Source organism: Palaemon carinicauda, chromosome 5 (genome assembly GCF_036898095.1).
Source record: "Palaemon carinicauda isolate YSFRI2023 chromosome 5, ASM3689809v2, whole genome shotgun sequence".
NCBI classification, from domain to species: domain Eukaryota; kingdom Metazoa; phylum Arthropoda; class Malacostraca; order Decapoda; family Palaemonidae; genus Palaemon; species Palaemon carinicauda.
Window position 1 is genome coordinate 95,590,725 of NC_090729.1, and position 18,589 is coordinate 95,609,313.

The following is an 18,589-nucleotide window of genomic DNA, read 5'->3' on the forward strand; positions in this document are numbered from 1 at the left end:
GAAAATGTAAATTAGCAGCAGTTGGTTGATTTAAGGAGTACACATGTTTTCAGTGTGTCTTGTATGAAAGTGTGGATATCAATGGCATTCCATGCTTAGCCGTTTTTACCAGGTATAGTGACACAGAGGTACACGAAGATCTGTGTTGTCTTTAACCTATGTATGACAATACTAAGGGAGAAGGCATAGTGAAGGCATTCACTGACCATTTTGAGAACAGAGAGGAAGACATAGGAAAGGTTTTTGCCATGATAACAGACGGTGCTTCTATTATGTTAGGAAAAAATGAGGGCGTTAAAAATGGTTCAGGATAAAATTGGGCAATCTATTCTGAAATTGCACTGCATAGTTCATCAAGAAAATTATTTTCATACATGAAGCACATCCTCAGACCCCATTGCAGCAGGCTTACAACGGATCACTCTGAGGGCTGTATGAAACTCAAGGTGTCTAAATATTCACCTGGAATTTTATCTTTGCCCTTTGGGAAGCAAGAGCAAGGATCTCATTGATATGGTCAGGTATAAACTTGAAAAGTAAGATACTTTTGTAGCAAAGAATACTAAATGCAACAAAATTATTACATTAATGTTATGGTTGTTCAGTAAAATACATTATAATTAAAATGGTCACTACATGCTGAACAATTATAATTTTAATTTGCTTACATAGGGCTAAAATAACAACTGGCGCACAAGGTAGTAAAAGTAATGGGATCAATTATCAAGTGGCACATTGTCTTCAAAAGGTTGCCAACACCTGATGTAAAGGATGGTCAGAATTATGAAAAATCTTGTGCAGCATGTATAACAAACTAATTGAATAATATATTATAACAAAGTTCAGTCTTATTTCATGTCTATGACAAATAAGTTTGAATTCATTGTTGGCCCATAGCATTACGAAATTATCATTCTTTCTAATGTCTTGTAATGAATCCGTAATCATATAGTATTGATTCTTATAAGAGGCCTTAAAATTAATGCACAAAGGTTTATTTTTAAGAATAGGAACATAAGCATAATCATATCGATGCCTAATTTTTATGATAAGTATTAGGGCAAAGTAGACTTAATGCTTAAAAGTGGAACATTATAAAATGAGCTAACATGAATGATAGAACAGAGATATATACATGTGCGTGTATGCGTGTGTGTGTGTGTGTGTATGGACCGATGGGTAATCTTGATCAAGTTGACAGTCAAATGATTACTGCCAAATGGTTTGTTTCCCTTTCCCACATGATGTTTGATGTCATGAGAGGTGTGAAAGACTACAATAATGCTGAATATTTTTTTTTTTTTTTTTTTTTGAGATGGAAAAAAAATACCCATAAATTTGGATGATGATTTGATTTCATAGTCTTTAGCATAAATATTGGAAAGTAATAAATAAGAATAAATGTATAAGATAAGGAAACAAGAAACATAGTTTTACAACTGAATGATTTAATGCAAAATTGCTGTTAAAATAGATTGGTGTACTGTAGTGAGGAGTGTGCATCTTTTTCCAATTTTCACAGAATCGAAACTTCTGAAGAACATCAAAAAGCTTTCATTAGCAGGTGCAACAATGATATGAGTACCAAAGATTTAACCAATATATTCTATTTAGATAAAAGCACTGTTACTATGTGGATTCAGCATCATAGAGAAGCCAAGATATTTCTTGTCCATTACAGGGATGCCAAATGGGTAAATATTTTTATTAGAACAATATCTTTTACCATTTTAAACATTGGAATAGGATGTAATTGTAGGTATTTTGAATGTTTTTGATAATGATTTCGGGCGGAGATCACAGTTTTTGAGTTATGCTGAGTCAAGTACCATAGCTGAAAACACTAGATAATGTCATAAATTCCGTTAGAAATACTTTTAAAGAATAATTGCATGATATTCATTTTAACTTGTTGATTCCGCCAGTCATTATCATAAAAAACTAGTCATTGTAATAACAAGAAGTCACCGTAATCAAAACAGTAATAGTGATACAAAATCAAAACACTGGAACTTTATGTTTGCCTGAACTACAGGTTGCATATAAAACGGAATTTTCCAATTCATATGCTATGGAGTCGTTCGGAACAGTGCTCATTGTATTGTAAATAACTCCTTACCTAATTAAGCCAATGGTTTATTGATTTTTGCTCTGCCGCATGCACGCTTTGCTCGCAATTAAACAATATCTCATTCTTCCTACATTCTGACAAGTGGAACATGTTCGCTACATGCGGTAGCCCTGGGGGCTAATATTTCAGCATTAATGATCAATTATACAAACTTGGAATTTGATTACCTTAGTTATTATTACCCAGAAATTCATGGTTATAGGTTTAAACGAATGTACTAGGAATGGATTATTGAAATATGCTGATTGAAATCGTTTTTTGAAAAAGATGTTAATGTATGAAATTCAGAAAGTAGGGCTTTCCACCAGAAATCATTATCAGAAACATTCAAAACACTTATAAATACACCTAGATATTATTTTTCAAAGCCATTAAAGATATTGTTTTACTATAAATCTTTACCAGTTTGGCATCTCTGTATTGCTCTAGAAATATCTTAGCTTCTCTATGGTGTAACAGCGCATATAATGACCTCTGTTAATGATGGAAATGAAAGTCTTCCTGACTTTTCTGCTTCCGGCATATCTTCCCATCTTGTTGACAATTTACGGACTAAAAAAAATGACTGTGGATACCCGTAGCTCCAGTGTTTATACACTAGATCCTTTTATTCCAACTTCCAAACAATGCTATGGGAATAAGATATCTAGCAGTAAAAAAGAAAATGTAAGAGTTTTGTATTTTTATGGGGATTGGTCACAATTTTAATTAAGAAGACTTATTTAATTTTCTCAAATAATTCATAAAGATTAAAAGAGTGAAGCTGAAACTCAAAGATAAGCAAGATTTTGGGGCTTATTTTACTTACAATGATATTTCCCTAGCTAAGATTACTTTTTCAAGTACTATGGATGGGAAAGTCTTGTATGATGAAGTTCAGGAAAGTATTCTATAATCATACCTGAATCAAATTGGTATGTCACATCATACACAGAGGGTATGAAAACTTTGTCAAGGGCTACAAGTGCCTGGAAAAGAAAGTCCGTACAGTTTCCCATAGTACCCTGAAACACTGCCGTCGAGGTTTGCTTTTTAGAGCTGACAACGAAACAGGCAGTTTTACTAAATTTGGCTCCATTTGTATTTTATATTATACGAAGTGTATCTCCTCACCAAAATTTTAATCTTGCTACGGTAATCACATATAATAGGTAGAATACGTGGGCGAGTAAGCCATTACAATTCCCAATCTCAATGTGCTACAAGTAATATGTTTCCTGTAGAACCATTCCAAGCGCAGCCATCACATGATGCAAGGCCTCACTCTGAGAATTGTGAGGGGAGGAAAAGTATCGGCCAGGCCATCAGGACGACATGGCTATTTCACAAAAATAGATTCTTCCTATGTCAAAATCCATTTTTGGGGCTCGAGCCATGTCTTCCTGATGGAAGTGTACCAGAGAATTATTATTCTCAGTTGTGGCTGGGAGAGTTTGAACCTTTTAAACCCCACAGACATAATCATACTACCATTAGTATTGGTCACTATGGTACCAAGTTATGAGTGCAAGCAATATGTTTGTAAAAAGTAGTAGCAAAGGAAATCAATATCATAGTCCCACTCAGTGTGAAGAAGATCTTTGTCTCCAGTAGATGAAAAGACCTAAGTCCTTAAAAGGAGGGTTAAAAAACTGAGGTACACTACTTTTATTTTTTACAGTAGGTCCAATGAAAGGAAACTCAAAAAGCAACAGTAGTCTTTTATTGTTTCTAAAGATTCATAAATGTAACAGTAACCAATACAACATTATATACAGTAGATATATACTGGAAACCGAAAAGTTTTCAGACTGCAAAATTATGTAACAGAGCAGTAAACTAGTAATACTCATGACATAAAAGGAAAATATCACCTTTGATTCTTTACAATATTAGATAGTACATTGAAAAGAACATTAGTCCCTTTGCACAATGTAGACTGAGAAGTCCCAACTATACCGTCCATAAGAGTACATGTACAACAAACAAGAAGCTGGTTTAATCATACTACTAGCGGCCATGACAAGGTGTTTAATCTATTCTAACTTACGTAAGTAATGTTTGAAGAACACGCTTGAAGATGTCCATCCTGTGTAAGCCAGTAAGCCTGCAAAGGACATAGATTGTAAAAAATTTAAGGAAGAGGCAACTTTTGTAGGGTCATGACCCGATGGTATACTATCAAGGTCAGCCCTTCTGATGAAATAGGTGAGTTTGGACTTTAGCTGTTTCAGAGAAAGATTAAACCCTGTCGTCTCCCCTTTAAAAAAGTTGACCGCCTTTAAAGGCCATCTCTTAAACAGAAAGGCATTAAGGCACTCCATGTGGCACAAAAAAGGGACATCCTGTAGTGGAACAATCTTCCTGGGCCCCTAGCGTTTCGTGGGAAGTTCCTTATTCGCCAAAAATGCAGGATCTCGGTAAAGGTTTACCTCCCCCAATTCCAACAATTCAATGTTGCCATCATTCCTTGAAAGGGACACAATCTCACTGATCTAGCACCAGAACCCATAGCAAGCAAAAAGATAGACTTTTGAGTAAGCTCCCCCAGAGGTAGAGGCATTATCTATCGAAGAGGCAAAGTGCCGGACTTTATCTAACGACCATGAAATGGCCTTATGAAGAGCATTAGGTTTCAGTTTAGCACAACCCTTCGGGATCTTATGAAACATCTCGCTATTGAGTTCAATATAAAAAACATAAGCAATGGGTCTAGTTAGTGCCAGACCTTGATCATGCAATAAGATAAAGATGGAAATACAGAAGACCATAAAAATAGAAGAGGGCTGATGACTTTTCACAAATGCAACCCATTTTTTCCACGACGACAAATACTGTCGTTTCATGGTGTTGGACTTGTACTCTTTTATGAAGTCAATTCTCTCCTTTGCAACTCCGAACTTTCTTTGTGCTGGGAGGGTGAGAAAATCATGAGCGGAAAGGTTTTCGTTATCCAAGAGGAAGCGAAGACAGTCTCTGTTGAACATCCTGGGACAGCACTGGAGATGGTAGAGGGACCTGGAGAGGTTTGAGTTCCAGAACAAGAAAATACCAATTGCTCTTGGGTCACTTGGGAACCACTAGAGCCGCTGTTCCTTTGAAGGCCCACAATTTGTGTTAGGACCTTTATTAGGAGGTTGAATGGTGGAAATAGGTAAATGTGAGATCACTGGTTCCAATCCAGGGACATCACATCCATTCCTGTCGCTTTCAGATTTAAGTTTGTGGCTACATACCGGGAAGCATCCTGTTGAAGCTCGTTGCAAATAGATCGATTTGCAGTCGTGGGACTTGCTCTAGAGTAGGACAGAATAAATTTGAATCTTGACAGGACGTCCGCTGTCACATTACAAACCCCTTTGAGGTGAATTGACGGGAGAGGACAATTCCTTCCCTTTGCTGAAGTGAGGATGGCTAGAATCACATGGTTGATATGAGGAGACCTGGAGCCCTGTCTGTTGACACAGTGGACTATCGTCCTGTTGTCGATGAGTAATTTGATGTGTGATTTTTTCTTTGGGTTCAGTCTCTTCTGAATCAGAAACACTGCCATAGCTTCCAGAATAGTGGTATTAAGTTTCCGAAATGTAATTACCCACCGACCCTGTACTGTCCCCCCAACCTTGTGAATTGTCACGGAAGGAGGAGGATACTGCAAAGGGATGTGTGTCGATAGGCTCTTGGCAGTGTACCATAGCTTGAGCTGTTTGAGCAGTAAGACCAGGGTTTTGTGGCGAAGATCTCTCCGAGCATTTGATGCCTTTTTTCTCCAGACTGTTGGCATCCTTGAGTCTTGCTCTTAAGGTTGGGTCTGTCATGGTAGTGAACCGCAGTGAACCCAAGACTGTTTCCTGTTGCTGCCTGGTGAGTACTTTTGAATGAAGTAGGCACCTGACAGAGTTTGCGATTTCCTTTCTCTTGGCCTGCGGTAGGGAGAGAGTGTGTGACTCAAAATTCCAGTAATACCCTAGCCACTTGAATTCTTGAGCTGGAGACAGCCTTGACTTTTCGAAGTTGATCTGAAAGCCCTGAGACTTTAGGGATTTCATGACTTCTTGAGCTGTCTGAAGACATTCTTGACTTCGTTGCAGCCCAAACTGACCAGTCATCCCGGTGTACCATCACCTGGAGTCCTCTGTTCCGTAATTGTTGAACGATGGCCTCTACTAGCTTCGTGAAAATATTTGGAGCGAAATGGAGTCCGAAGGGCTTAGCTCTGAATATGTAGGCCTTTCTTGCCAGTCTGAAACCAAGGTAGGGGGAGAAGTGCCGACCTGTCGAAAAATGCCAATATGTCTGTAATATCTATAAGAGACGGTGTAAGTCCCCTGGGGTAGTTGGGTCCGTATATGTTAGATAGTTAGCATCTGGAACTTGTCGTTCAGAATCAATTGGTTTAGTGGGGACAAGTCCAGAATAGTTCGAAGAGTATTCATATCTTTCTTGGGCACGCAGAATAGCCGTCCTTGAAAGTTTACGGATTTCGTGCAACAGATGAATCCCTTCCGGAGAAGATCCTCTACATAATCCTCCAAGAATGGGGTTGTGCTTTGGAAGTACTTCTTGAACTGGGGTGGTTTCTGTCTCTATGACCAACCTAGTCCTTTTGAGACTATGCTGTGAGCCCAGGGATGGAACTCCCATCGGTCCCTGAAAAGGTGAAATCTTCCCCCTACTGGGAGCTCCTCGTTTTTGTGAAGGACCTGCATCTTTAACCCCCTTGCCTCTATTCCTCGGCCTCTAGACTGACCGCCCTTTCAAGACCTTCCCCTGCCACTGGCGCTCTTCTTTTGAGCTCCTGAGAGGGTGAAATGTGGTGGCTCTTTCATACACTGTGTTGAAGGCTGGAGACTGTGATACATACTCCTGGGGAACTGTGTACACGGTCTGAGGGATGGCAGCAACTGAGGTTGTCGTACAGAAAAGGATTTCCTTCTTTTAAAGTGTCTCCTGGGCTTCTTGCCTTTGGGTTGAGGTCCTTTTTCAGGGATAAATTTCCTTCTAGAGGACATACCTCACTTTTTTATAAGGCTCTTATTCTCCTGAGCCCTTTGTCCATGACTTCCTTAACCAATTTCTTGGGGAAGAGGTCTTCCCCCATGTATTGGAGGCAATCAGCTTTCTAGTTTCATGCCTGGTCATAGCAGCGGCTACGACGTGTTCTCTACATGCTCTTCTGGGTAGGAAGAAAGCATGGAGATATCTATGGAACATGGCTAAGTAAGTGTTTGCTAGGACTGGGAAGAGATCAAATTTGGAATAGTTTCCTATTAGCATGTCTAGATAAGATTGGAAGGATAAAGAAGCAGATAGTCTTTCTTTAGCTTCGAATTATTCCTTTAATAGGGATTCTGGAATTCTAGGCAGTTTCTCATATAACTGCTTGCTTTCAATGTCTTTATCTCGTTTTCCAACAGTAAAAGTATGTGGGACATCCTCCCAACTGTTCGAATCATAATGAAGGGCTAGGGAGACCAGTTTGCACTCCTCTATCACTGGCAATGGTCTACCCTCCACTACTGCTTTCTTTCCAGCCACTAAACTTTTAGTGGCGAAAAGAAAGACAGCATCCTTGGGGGCTACAAAGATGGCATGCTTCCTGTGAAAAGCAGAAAGTTGGGTATTAGTGAATTTGGCCGTCTTTAACTCCTTAACCAAAAGAGACTGAGCCTTGCTGTGGGCCGGGATGGTCGTTTCCTTAGGGATCGTGGTATCCCTAATGTAAGCTTCTGAGTTAAGCCTTCCGTAGCAGTAAGTATGAATATTGATTGATGGGAAAAATTCCAAGAATTCTGGCATTGAATCAAAACCCTCTCTGATATGGAGGTACCCCTCACTTAGGACCATATGCTCAGCTTAACACCAATGGTTCTTAACTGTGCATTCAGGTAGGCTCGAAACTGGGGGAGCCTTAGAAGTAGGGGCCTTTCGTAGAGCTTCTGTTCTTGCCATTAGGTCCACTTGAGAACGTTCATGTTTGGTGTTTAGATTTTTCATGAAGGCTTTTATGGATGCCATAAATTAAATTTGGCATGGAAATAAATCTGGCATAGGAATAGGGGTCAAGGTAGAAGCTGGGGCCTGAGTAGCAGGGATGGGGGCAACAAGCTAAAGAAGTATTGGGAACTGTACTCAGCCGAGGTACATCCAATGACTCTTCAAAGGCTTCCGGGATCAGCAGGATCATCTCCCTCTCTAACGACTGTCGACATGTTGTCGGTGTCTAGGGTCATGACTTGCAGAGAGTCCCGAACTTCATTATCCTCATGATTTACTGGTATCGGCGGAAGTTGAACTGTCAGTAATTGGTGACCAAAAACAGCGGTCACCTCGGCCTTAGAAAAGAGGAGGTCCTTAAGATCCATAGAAGGAAGATAAGGAGCACCTTGTTGAGAACTCTTCTGGAAACCTCTGACCCAGTGACGGATTGTCTTCTGACTCCGATCTTGCACATCCAAGGTGACGTCAGTGGCATGGAATCTGGTGTGAAGGAGGTCACGGCAAACCTGACAGTTAGTAGGTTCCCAGATTACAAGAGACCCTTTGGAAACATGACAGTCCGCATGTTTCAGACAGGTCTTGTGGCCAAAGGGCAACTTGACTTACTTGGTACAGCTGACCGTTGAACGCTATTTCATCAGCAACCTGTAAAGAAGAAAAAATTTTGATGAGTGCAAATTTAGAAAATTTTCCTTCTTAAGATTAAGAAGGAAAAATTTACACAGAAAATAATGCTCAAAATGAATCCTAGCCTAATTAATCTTACCTGCCAAAATATGCCTCAAGACTACAAAATAATAGAGACTCATGCCAAACAGCTCAGAAATCATTGGAGATTTATGAAAAACTATCAATGACAGTGTGATAGGAATATGGAGGAAAGGTTCACATCAAAGGAACACCAGTACCTCTAAAGTCGGTCTATTAGACAACCTAAGATAGCAGATTCACTTATCATACTGCTTAAGCCAGAAACAACTGCCCTAGAAGCGGCAGTAACTGGGTTAAGGTGGCAGCTATTTCTAGCAGCCAAGATAACAATTGACCTTTCAACACTCGAGTCAGGAGTTGACAGGAAGAGAGTGGGCAATCCCATAGGGAAGGGTCTACAATCAGGGGGAGAGGTACAGGAATGAAAGGCAACGAATAAGGGAACCTGCCAAGACCTGGTCATTATTATTAACTTATGCAAAGAGGGCGTTTAGCCTTTAAGATAATGAGAGCCGTACAAGACGGCCAGGATGCTAAGAATTGGAAATTTAAAGGATGTCCTCACACTCAGGAAGGATCCAATCGATCAACTTCAGAGGACAATATTCGTCAGATATGGAAAAGGATAGGAAGGAGCAGATTGCCAGTCTAAAGCTGCAGCTGAGGTGACAGAGGGAATGTCCCATAGCCAACACACATCCGGTGCTAGAAGAACTCCAGCTGAGAAGACCGAAAGCAGTTACAAAATGCGACACTTCTGCCAAAATAGGCTAACCAGGTATAGTGGTCAAGACTCTATAGCAAAAGGTACAAGCACAGGATGAAAGCTGCAGTCACAGACCAGGCAACTGCCTAGGCGGCAGAGGAGAACCCCAAGGGGTACCAACTCTTCGCCTGGATAGGGTTATGCCATAGGAAAACATTGCAGGCAACCCTAGCCCACATAGCGGGTGAGTGAAAAACTCAATTGCTACGGTAAGATTACTAAACAAGAGGAAGTATAGTACTGAGTAAATTTAAGTTATGACTTAACCAGGAAGACACACTAGCTGGTACAAGGAGAAGGGAAAAGGGTAGTGATGGGAAACTCATAAATTGGTAAGTCGGCAGACAGGAAGGCATAACTGCTACATTAGAACAGGAATGTTGTTCTAAGGGGTCTGCAGTGATAGGGCACAGAGGACAAGTCCTCACAACCAGCCTTAGCCTACCAAAAAAACTAAGAAGGAAGCCTGATAATGGGCAAGATGGCAAAAGGACGTCTACCTGTCAGTATTAGAACAGGGGCTAATGCGTTCCAATGGGTAAACAAGAAGTAGACACGGGGAACATGTTCCCAAGACCTGTGCCGCCTCGGCAAACATATAGCCTAAGTAGAAAGTGAAAACAGTCAACCTAGGACAATTGTGAAACACTATCCAACTCCCAGATTGATCTTTAGGACTGCAACTACCCACTCTGACGAGTCTACAGCATGGGAGCATGGGCAGTAAGGTTAGGTGAAAGAAGGGGATGGTGCACAAAGAGCATGGCGGTGGACAGTGTGGAGCTAGCCTAAATCAATGCTGATAAAAAACACACAAATAACACCATAAAAAGGGGGTGGGATACCCATAATCATACCTCACTGTAAAAAATAATGTAAAACATATTCCTACAATAATATAACTAAATAACTAAGCATATCTGAGCAATTTGGAAACATGATACAACTGGGCTGACCGCATGTTGGCCACAGACAATAAAAAGCATGCAAATCGAATAAAGAACGGGGTGAAGTTGCAAAATTCTCCAACACACAAGAAAAGGGTACTCAACTTAGTCGAGGAGGAAGAAGCCTAAGCATCCATGATTGCTAAATCACTCAAAAAGCTAAGAAAACAGGTAGGAAATTCCAAGCAATCGTCAAAGATGGCGTTTGCAGACAGGACTGGATCTGCAGGAAACGTGTTAGTTGTAGCACATTGAAATCAGGTGTTGTAATGGCTCTCTCGCCCACGTATCCTACCCTATCCCTTATCCTTCGAGACAAGGTTAACTCTATTCGGGGAGGATAACCATGGCTTGTTATTAACATGTCCCTGATTTATACACGATATCTCTCTGGATATTCGCCTGGGAGGTTAGAACTCCGTGATATCTCTAAGGTAAAATTATCTGGTATATCACTCGCAGAAATATCCCAAGTAGAAGGCTGCCAATGAGGAACTTCCATCAGGACGACATGGCTCAAGCCAAAAACCAACATGTATACACAAAGTCAAATACAAAAGTAGGTCACATGCAATTCAAAGACAAGGCAAATTCAGTCATTTTCTCACAGACCTCACAAAATTCAATTCTTTTCTCATCTCTATTTTTATTGTGCAAGCACTTGAAATGAAATAAGCCATATCTATGCTTATCAAAATGGCAGATCAATAAAAACAAAATTATTAAAAGCATCCATATTGGGAACAAGCATATTAAATAGTTTCTTTCCCTTAAAACAAAACAAAAATCATTCACTATCAAAGTTCTTAAAATGGCTGTGCAAACCAGCAATTACAAAATAAAAATATCTGTAAGCAAAAAATACAAACATATATGCAAAGTCAAATACAAAAGTAGGTTAGGTGCGACTCAAAGACGAGCCAAAAATCGTTCATTTTCCTACAGACCTTACAAAATTCCCTTCTTTTCCAGTCTATATTTTTTTTTATTATGCAACCACTTGAAATGAAATGAGCCATATCTTTATTTATCAAAATGGCTTCTAAAAAAGTAAAACTATAAAAAGCCTCCATGTGGGGAACAAAACACAAAAAAATAGTTTTCTGTAAAACAAGAAAAAAATAGAGCTCTTATAATGACTGTGTATTCCCTTATCATTTATAATGCAATGAGATAAAAATCAACCATAAATTCAGTATATATTATGACAAAACAAGATGGAAAAATTACATTAAAAAGAATAGGTCACATTGGAGACAAAACAAGATCTAAATAGGTAATTTTTATGTAAAACGAAAAAAAAACATTAGTTTCCCACTTCTCACAGTGACTGTGTTAGCAGTTCTAAGCAATTAATAACACAAATTTGACAAAGTATAGGGGCAAACAGGACGGACAAAAGAATTTAAATTATATCACAAATAAAAGAAACATTTACAACTTTGTAATTTTTTATACACAAAATGACAGAATAATAGGTTTTCAAATATTTAAAATCAATATACAAGCACTTATAGACACTAATTCAGTAAAAAAAAAAAAAAAAAACGGATAACACGAGCCATAACAATGTACAAAACAAAAATGGCACCCATGACCAACATTCTGGGTAAATATTTTGCATATAACAAAAAAAAATATTTAGTTCTCACGTCTTCATACTCATTTTTCAATGTCTTCACATCCTTATAATGCACTATACACCAAAAAGATGAAATGATGAGCATTTAGAGAAAAAAAAAATCCTCATGAGTGGCAAAAAAAATGTCACCATAGCAGGTCAAGCGCTGAGATGGTTCAGCATAAGTATTCGGCGCATGCTGTGCTACTACATATTTTCTTTTAGGCTTCACTTGTTCATTAACCATCTGCCGTCTCGTGCTGTGAATTTCGTTTTACGTGAGTGACTATTGTATTTACACCAAATTTTCCCTGAAAATAAATTGCGTATGATGCGCAATTCGCATCATCGGATCACTTACAGCAATAAATATTTTCACGCGTGATGTCATTGGATCACTAGACGGTTGATATATCATCTCTACACTCAAACTTTACAAATAAGGTCTACAGACACACATAGTAAACACATCAATCGAGAAAAAAATTCAAATTAAATTCATTGTAGTTCATAATTCATTCAAAATTTACTAAACCTAACAGGTTAGTCACAGTCATGGGAAATACAGAAAAATTTTCTGACAGCTACACAAACCCTTACTCAATATAATTTTCCTCACTTTGGATGTCTCGTTTCTCAGTTTTCAACTATCCCAATGTGGAAATAAAAAATAACAAATAATGATTGATATATTAAAAAACTTGCGATAGGAGATTTATAGTTCTTCTGAGTCCCAAAATTCTGTCTCGGGACATACGCTGGGATTCAACAATCTGCTGGCTAGCAATATTAATCTCTCATAGCACTTGAGATAGGCTAAGCCAACAGCTCTCCGAGTACGAGTGGGGTGCCTTTAACCGTTTGATAACCTCACATATCTAGTATTTGCAGAGTAATGACATTATCTGATGCGGACCAGAGACAAAATCCGTAGGCTTAGTAAAAGACAATAAAATTCCCCCCAAAATCGGGCAGTGATTCAGGGAATAGCTATGGTTAAAAAGACCCAAACAGAGCTGTCACGTACATATTAATGAAACTTGACTGTGCCACTTCAATCTTGAGTTCTGATCTGTGTTTCAGACTTCCATTGGAATGGCGGAAAGGGTTAGAATTCCGAAATAACTTGAGTGGAAGACAATTCCCTTTCTACAGTTTCTGTCTGAATAGTGGTTTGAGGCTAAACTAGAGGTAGGTCAGGAACTGAACCTTTGGACCTTGTCCATGGCAGAATAAAACCACTTGAGGTGGAATTCTCACGCAACAGTCGGTCGTCAACATAGAGTGGCAAAAAGCCAGGGAAGTCATAATCGTGATAAACGGATTTTGAGCGAAGCGAAAAATCTATTTTTGGGTGAGATGGCCATGACGTCCTAATGGAAGGTTCCTTTAGTAGCTTCCGAAGGGTATATATGACTACAGTGATATTCCCAGAGAATTAAACCAAAGGTTTCACAGAATTCTAACTTCTGGCACGAGTACCTTTAAGATTACTCTCAAGGGTATCGTATATCATCAGGGGACGTATTCTTGACACGCCACATGGCAATCTGCACCCCGAATAGCCTTTACGCCTCTAGGCTCTAGGGGGAAAACGTGGCAGAATAGAAGGGTAACCACAACAAAGATTACCCTGGTTCCCCTACTACAATCGTATCAAAACCGCGCCAACTCCCTCTGGCGGTCATTCCTTGTAGCGGTGAGCAAGGTGCTACAGATACAGTAGATCAAGGGGGGAAACCGTGAAGATCTTTTCATAGAAAAGAAGGGTGGGTCCATTAGGACGTCATGGCCATCTCACCCAAAAATAGATTTTTCGCTTCGCTCAAAATCCGTGTTTTGGGCTCAAGCCATGACGTCCTAATGGAAGCATACCAGAGAATTAATGTATCTGTGGTTTTGTGTTAGTGCCTTAACCTTGGGGCAATATTTCCACGGCCAAAAGGGCCAATTGAGACAAATGACGTTACCGTTATCCATCATCATCACTAAGCATAACAATGTTAGTGCTTCCTGCCCCCTGCAGGGAAGAGTCATTTTTAGACGTAGGAAAAGGGCCTCAAGGTAGCATATATTGTATGAACAAACATAAGTATACACTGAGAATACACCGGTCTCAAGGATTGTATATATTGCAGAACCAATATCAGTGTCCCCATCCATTGATTGTAAGCATACAATGATATGAGAAATACTTACATGAGTAAGTTAAGGAACTCTGGTATTTTAAAACATGCAATTGTTGTGCGAATTAGGACGCAACTGCATTTTAATAGACATTTATTCCTAATAAATGACTACATGCTAAATGAATGTAGCATGATAAGGAAATTATACGAGAGACATACACAGAAAATAATATTCCCCTTTTTGAAAGGGGGAAATGATGAGTGCCACTCTCAAACTGAAGAAAAGCTCTTTTAACAAGACTTTTCTTTATAATTTCTGTACATGAAATAGTCTAACAACACTGTGTACTATGTACACACGGCACTAGTGGTATCTGTATAATTTCACACCTGAGATTCTGAACAGATTTAGTGTTACCTTGGCAAAACTTATTCAAAGGGAGGTCACACGAAAATTGCTGACCCCTTCTCCTTTTAATTGATAGTCCCAATCAATTTACTGTTCATCGCAGAGCTAGACGACAGGGTCCAAATAGCACCTGCCGCCACCACATATTGCTTTAATCCATATATCTGCTTAGTATAGTGTCTGTAAGACGCATTGGACAACCTCCGATCAGTAGGTGAACGAAGAGGCTGAAGTCCACACACTGAAAGGTTCAGTGATGAAGCAACTTTCCTCGGATCTTTTATCTGCAGGAGTACTGTCAGGATCTGCTCCGCGAAAAAGGTAGGTAGAACAGGAGAGTATAACTGGCTGTTATTAGTAATGTAACAAAGTGCTTGTTTAAAATAGACCAGTTTTATAAATATGTTAGTATATTAGGTTGTTGATCATTTACCAAAGAGCAGTTAACATTTACCTCTGGTTATGTAAATACTTATATCAAGGGTCTGTATATAGATATTGTATTAACAGGATTACTGTAACTTCGGCTAAAGAAAATAAAGAAGGTTTAAGGACAACGGTATTATCTCTTCAGTATTCCACCAAGTACAATTGGGATATAACAAATGGTAGCAGAGACGTCATCGAATCTCGGACCTGGACATCGAGATTAACAAGTGTTTTCTTGTGATTAATAAGTTCCGAAAGTTTTGTGAAAATTTTTGTAAAGTCTAAAATGCCAGAAAACATGGAGTAAAACACCCTTACCAAGGGGGTGGAGGGGTCAACCATCAGCTATGTTTAGAAGAACCAAGGTACTTGAACTTTTCCCGCCAAAAAGCTCCCCCTAAGATGATATGCGGAGTGTAAGGTTCCTCATGTAGGAAGAAGACAACAAGAGGTATTACTTATATTACCAGTATTACCTCTTCTATTGAAAAGTTGACGCTGGTTGACATAAGTTGACGCTTCAAAGAACATTCTGAGTGAGAAGTTTTACACCCAAGAAAATTTACGAGACCTCTAGTATGCGTGTATTTTTTTCTTATTATTTTCTAAAGATAAATTAAGTTAATATTTTTCAAATTTAAACATTTTGAAAATTTAAGCTGAAGGTTACCCTGAAAATTCCCCTGGTGTTTAAGAAAAACTAAATTAAAATGGATCTTATGTACAGAGAAAGCATGGACTTGAACAAAGAGATTTGTGAACTTGAAAAATTTGGTCATATTCAGAAAACCGATGGTAGTTTTGTCTTTCATCATTGTAAAAATTGTGGAGGACCTTTGCTTGGTCACATAAACGATGAAAAGGATTGTGACCCAAATAGGAAATGGACCCAGGATGAAGTAGATAGGATGGAAGATATTTTATCTGCACATGGAATGTTTTCTGTAAATGTGGCACGTATGAACACAAGAAAAACAGCTATTAAATGTGATATATGTAAAAAGAATTTCATGAACAGGATGGAAAAGGAACAAAATTATGCATAAAGATATTTCGACAAGTGTGGGAAAAGAAGGTGCTTATGATTTAACAGCAATCATTACAATGGGAAAAACTATTGGTGAAGAAATTGCCAAAGGATTGGAAGCTAAAAGATCAACACAGATTACTAAAGCGAAACCTCCTCCAATCTGGGTTGGTCAAACTTTTGAAAAGTTTTTTCAAGAAGTAGAAGCGTGGAATACCTCGAACAAGGATGATGATTTTACGAAGTATACTGATTTAGTAGAGAGCCTGAAGGAAAATACTAATGTTAAAGATTATGTTGTTTCTGTGCTATTGGATAAAACACCTGAAGCTCTAAACAAAAATGTAGCAGCAGTTTTGGAAATTCTTAAGCAAATGTATGCAAAAACTACAGCAGAGAAGTGTATTGATGTTCTCAAGTCAATCTTGGAATTTTCCGTAAAGGAAGAAGATACTAATGAAACTTACTGGGACAAATTTGAAGTCTTGATCTCTGATTGTATGAGAGAGGAAGTTACTGTACATTTGTATTATTTGTTAGGTGTTATGATGGTAGAAAAAGCATATGATCGGGGGAATATTAATGCAGAAGAGAAAAGAAGACTGATGGATGCTATGGAGACACATGATGGAACTGATAGGAGACCAAGAGAAGACAGTGAAGTTTTTAATCTTCTAAAGATCGAATACAGAAAGTTAAAAATCGAAAATAATAGAAATATTAGAACTAAATTTTCAGGATCATCTGAGAATTTGTCTTCGGTTCACTATGGCGAAAATAGAAGTATATGGCAAAGATGGCAAAATTTTAAGCAAAGGCCTGATTTTCATAGATTTCGTAGATCAGATTCTAATCCAGGATTTTGGAGGACTCAGTCTGGAACATATAGGAGAGCTCCCTCGCGGACACCATCAAGACCAAGAATGGTATTGAGAAAGAAAATTTGCATAAAAGGAGATGTTTCCAAAAATTCAGATTTGGTCCAAGTAGAATATATGAAAGTAAGGAAATTATAGAAATACCAATAACAATAAAGGAATCTGAAAAATCTGATACTTTCAGAAGGATTTTGCTTGGAGCTTTGTTGTGTGGTAGAAATACTATGAAAAAATGGAAAATGGATCTGAGTATGCATAGAGATAAAGTGACAATCAACGACGACACAACCCGTGAGTTCGAATGTATGTATACTGCAGGAGGTCATATGGTTCTTCAGCTGTATGAGGATAGAGCATTTTGGACTACAGACGCCACTGTATTTTACTTGAAGAAGGAAGTAGATATAGAGAATTATGAGAAGGTGAAAAAGATTCATGAAGTAACCAACCACAAGAATGAAAATCAACTACTTCATGCATATAGGAATGCAGGAAAACTTAATGAGAAAATGCGAGAAACAATAAAAGAAGTGTGTGAGAACTGCAATATATGTAAAAAATGCAAGAGATCCCAGGGCACTCCTAAAGTTGCATTACCAATAGCTTCTGATTTTAATCAGATTGTAACTATAGACTTAAAACAATATGGAGAGACTTATGTATTATGGATGATCTGTTCCTTCACCAGATTTATTCAAGGAGCTGTTTTGAAGGATAAAACCGCCGAGTCAGTGGTTGAATCTCTCAACACAGCATGGAACTGGATACTAGGCAGATAACGGACCAGAGTTTAAGAACCACGAAGTTAACGAGTTTGCTTCAAAACTAGGTTTTGAAGTAAAATTTGGTCCAAATTACTCACCCTGGAGCAATGGAATAAACGAACGTAACCATTATTCTGCAGTTATGACAGTGAAGAAAATTCGAGAGGCAGATAAGAAAATTGCTTTAAAGAAAACTGTAGAGATGGCTGCTTGGACTCATAATACAAACACCAGTATTTTAGGATATAACCCTATGCAATTGGTGACAGGAAAGGCTGTAACAATACCCGGAATTTCTACAGGAAATGTCGCCACTGAGTCAATGTTTGACAGTGAGAATGTGGAGTTAATGATCGAGAGACATCACATGATCACCAAGCAATTCAGGGAAGCTGAATATTCTTCAAAGCTGAAAAGGGCTTCACAACAGCAAAACAATAAGTTTAATAACATAATTTACAAAGAGGGGGATATGGTATTTTACCAAGATAAAATGAAAAAAGCTTGGTGTGGTCCAGTAAAGGTTTTCACACACAGAGGAAGAGATGTTTACATCTGGGCGAATGGCGATTTAAAGAAAGTAGCCAGTTGTAAAGTACAACTTTGCACTCAAAGAAATATTACTACGGAAATTTCAAGAGAAGTAAGCAACGAAGCAAAAGCAGTGGACTCTACTCCTAAAATGGCAGGAGAAGAGAAAATATCAGTGGATCCTCCAGCCAGTAATCTAAGAATGAAGACAAGATCTCAAGATGATAAAGAAGAGACTGAGAAGGATGTCATTGGAGCATTCTGGTT

General features: G+C 38.7%; 1 protein-coding gene across 8 annotated transcripts in view; it reads left to right on the forward strand.

The window, feature by feature from the left end:
• LOC137641374 (sesquipedalian-1-like) overlaps positions 1-18,589 on the forward strand; it is an 893,367-nt gene that overhangs the window by 672,900 nt on the left and 201,878 nt on the right. The gene's annotated exons all lie outside the window — the stretch shown is intronic.